General features: G+C 48.6%; 1 long non-coding RNA gene across 1 annotated transcript in view; it reads right to left on the bottom strand.

Annotated features, from left to right (window-relative positions):
- Positions 1 to 3,743, bottom strand: part of LOC107104457 — a 7,983-nt gene that overhangs the window by 2,142 nt on the left and 2,098 nt on the right. The gene's annotated exons all lie outside the window — the stretch shown is intronic.

The following is a 3,743-nucleotide window of genomic DNA, read 5'->3' as shown; positions in this document are numbered from 1 at the left end:
CTCCAGGATTGTGAAGTCCATTGCAAGAATCTCATTGGGTCGTGACGCCAGCAAATGGCCCATGTAGGTCCGTGCATGAGGTTGGGTATCTTTTGCTACTTGGCATCGCTCACATAACCTACACCAATCAACAACATCAGAGGACATTTTTGGCCAGTAACATCTTGTCCTCAGGAGTGAGAGAGTTCTGTCCACACCTTGATGGCCATGGTCCTGATGAGCTTGCGTCAGGACCTCCTTCTTCAAGGCTGTGGGCAGCAACAGCTGTAGCATCTCCTCAGCACCATCAGGACGGAAGGTCTTGCGGTGGAGGACACCATCCTTCTCCACCAGGCGATCCCACTGCCTCAGGAATGCCAACAAAGACAAAGATAAATTCCTTCGCTCTGTGCGATCAGGTTGTTTCTTGCGGGCCCAAAAGGTCCAAAGTTCCTGCAAAACTGGGTCAGCATGTTGTAATACTTGCATATCCTTTGTGGTACGTTCAGGGAGGACTGTAATGGCAGCTTGCATAGCATCCTGTCTCTCCATCATCAGCTGCAGGGATTCAGGCAGGCTACTCCCAGGAAGAAAAGCACCAACCTGTTCTCCAGTAGATGGATGTTTTCTGGAAAGGGCATCTGCGTTCTTGTTCGTATGCCCTGACCGGTACTGAATCTTGAACTCAAAGGAGGCAAGTTGTGCAGCCCATCGGTGTTCAGTGGCACCCAGCTTGGCAGTACTAAGATAACTGAGGGGATTGTTATCAGTGAATACAAGACATTTATGGCCCAACAAGTACTCTCTGAATTTTTCAGTCATGGCTCATTTAAGGGCTAAAAATTCAAGTTTCATGGAGCTGTAGTTATCAATATTGCGTTCAGTTGGCCTTAATCCTCGGCTGGCATTAGCAATACGACGCACCACCCCGTCCCGTTGTTTGGAGTGAACAGCCCCCAGACCACCATGGCTCGCATCAACCTCTAGAATAAAAAGCAAAGAAAAGTCAGCGTAGGCTAAATGTGCCACTAGTTGGGAAGGGGCGCAGCCAGCTTGGCAAAGCCTGCAACAAACCGCCGATAGTAGCTGGCGAACCCAAGGAAGGACCTCAGCTCTGTGGATGTGCTGGGGCGCTGCCAGTTAGCCACTGCTTCAATTTTAGATGGATCAGTTGCAACACCTTTGCTAGAAATGACATGGCCTAGGTATTTAACTTCTGGCTGAAGAAAAGAGCATTTTGTGAACTTTGCCTTGAGACCCTCTTTCTTCAGGCGTCCAAGCACCATCCCCAGGTGCTCCAAATGCTGTTCCACAGTGGAAGAAAACACAACTATGTCATCAAGATACAGCAATAATGTCTGATTCTGTTCATCAGAGAAAATGCGCTGCATAAATCTCTGAAATGTACTGGGCGCATTACAAAGGCCAAATGGCATTCTATTCCACTCGAATAGACCAAATGGGGTGCAGAACGCTGTTTTATGACGATCTGCTTCTGCAACAGGTACCTGGTTGTAACCACTTGCCAAGTCCAGAGTAGAGAACCAGCAAGCAGCTGTAAGTGCATCCAACGACTCCTCAATGCGTGGTAATGGGAAGGCATCTTTACGGCTTTTGCTGTTGAGCTGCCAATAGTACACACACATCCTCAGGCTCCCATCCTTCTTTTTGACTAGCACAATGGGAGATGCATAGGGACTGCAGCTTTCTCTGATCACATTAGTACTAAGTAGCTGATTAATGTGATTCTTTACTGCTTCATAGTCTGACGGTGGTATACGCCGGTATCGCTGGTTTACAGGAGTCTCATCAATAAGGGGTATGTCATGGCTAATTATGTTCGTACACCCCAACTCACTGTCATTTTCTGCAAAGACTGACAAATAATCCCTAAGAAGGGTCCTCAGCTGCCCCTGATGTGTGCTGGGCAGTTGGGAGAGATCAATGGCCTCAATTTGGTCCTGCACTGTTGGGGCTACAACCTGAGAGGACACCTTAGCTGTATATGAGGGCTCTTCTTTAACACCGGCAGGCAGACTGATAACATTAACATNATGCAGAGTACCTACAACAGTACGTGGATAAAGCAAGATATCTGTAGAGCCTACATTAACAACTGGTATGTAGGCTGTGCCTTGCACCACACGGACCAGGGCAGGAGAAGCAAGCAAACCTCCAGGCAAACCTGCCTCAGGAGGCTCAAATAGTACAGCCTGTGACAGCTGATCAGAGCATGTAGCAGCCACAAGCTTCATAACCCCACCTGGGACCCTGCATGCTGCACGACCTCTGACCCTTACCTTCCCCATACAGTCTGATGGGCCCTGCAGGCTTGCCTGATGGCACTTTTGCAATGCGGGCCAAATTTCATGAGGGGCCTGGGGGACATTGTCCTGACTGAACATCCTGCGCCATGCTGCACAAAGAGCTCATGATAGCATTTTTGGATTACATTCATGCCCAAAACACCTGGTGTGAGAGCCACTTTGCCATGAGGATCTTTTACAATTAAAACCCCGCAGTTTGGGATGTCTTTGCCACAAAGTTTAACACTAAGCTCTATGTAGCCAAGGTAGGGGATATTTAACCCATTTGCTGCCTTAAGCTGCAACCAGTGACAAGGGCGTAAACCATCAAGGCCCCCAGACTCGAAATGATCCTTAAAGAAGCTTTCTGTAAGGGTTGACACCATAGAACCAGTGTCAATTAGACAGGGCACCTGAACACCTCCCAAACACACATCTAAATGAGGACACAGTGCAACAAGCTTTGGCGTATCCATACCATTATATGGTGCTGTGACTGAGCCAATAGTGGCCCCACCCGAACTGCGGCTCAACAATTCAGTGGGCACTAGTTTTCCGAGACCGCAGAGCTATGAGGCAGGGAATTCGAGGGCTGCTGAGGGCCTTGAGTGCGAAAATGGGAAGGGACACGTACACCATCACATTCTCTAGCATAATGGCCTGGCTGTTGGCACCGTCTACAGACTATAGGGACATTACGAGGGGGACGACTCTGTTGGCGAGTTTGACTAAGAGAGGCAATGCTCCGAGTGAGTCGATTTAATTGCTCTTGTTGTTGCGCCAACATATCACGCAAGGACCTCAATCCTGACCCCTGATCCCCTGAATTAATCTGGGAAATGCCATGGACAGCATACTGAAATCCAAGTGATGGAACTGAAAGACTGCGAGCCCTACTACGGCCTGATGAGCCCTCCCGTTCCCACCTAATAGCTCAGCCCTGACGTCAAGTAAAGTAGCTGCAGGTTTCTCCCGTACAAACTGTTTTAATGCACATTGCAGTGGACCATCTTAAACATGCTCCACAAACTGATCTCTCAACCCATGCTAGTAGGTGCAGAAACTTTAACCCTCTCCATTAATCCCATTAGTGCAAGGGAAAATTCTTGAAGGGTTTCACCCTCCTGCTGCTTTCTAGAAAAGAAAGCCTCTTGCAACTGTAGTGGTATAGAAATATATGTATTGCTATACAAATAGCTTTCAGGTGCGAGGTTCAGGTTGGGCAAAGTGGGCGTGGTATATAAGAAGCCGCTGCGCCCAATCGGACACACGTCTTCCTCAAGCTTTGGCTGTGACTCGCGTCTCAGGGACTGACAGTCGAAAGGCATGACATTAGGTGCATGCTGCTCTGATCTTGCTGGTAGGTTTCCCCTCTCTTTGCACTATTGCTACTTGTTCACAGAAGATCTAAAACAGGTGTGATCATAGGCAAATCGCTACTGTGCGGCTCTCCTCCTC

The sequence above is a fragment of the Cyprinodon variegatus genome, unplaced genomic scaffold, assembly GCF_000732505.1.
Source record: "Cyprinodon variegatus isolate N-32 unplaced genomic scaffold, C_variegatus-1.0 Scaffold1751, whole genome shotgun sequence".
NCBI lineage: Eukaryota > Metazoa > Chordata > Actinopteri > Cyprinodontiformes > Cyprinodontidae > Cyprinodon > Cyprinodon variegatus.
Note: the sequence above shows the minus strand (reverse complement) of the source record. Positions and strands in the feature narration are given on the sequence as shown.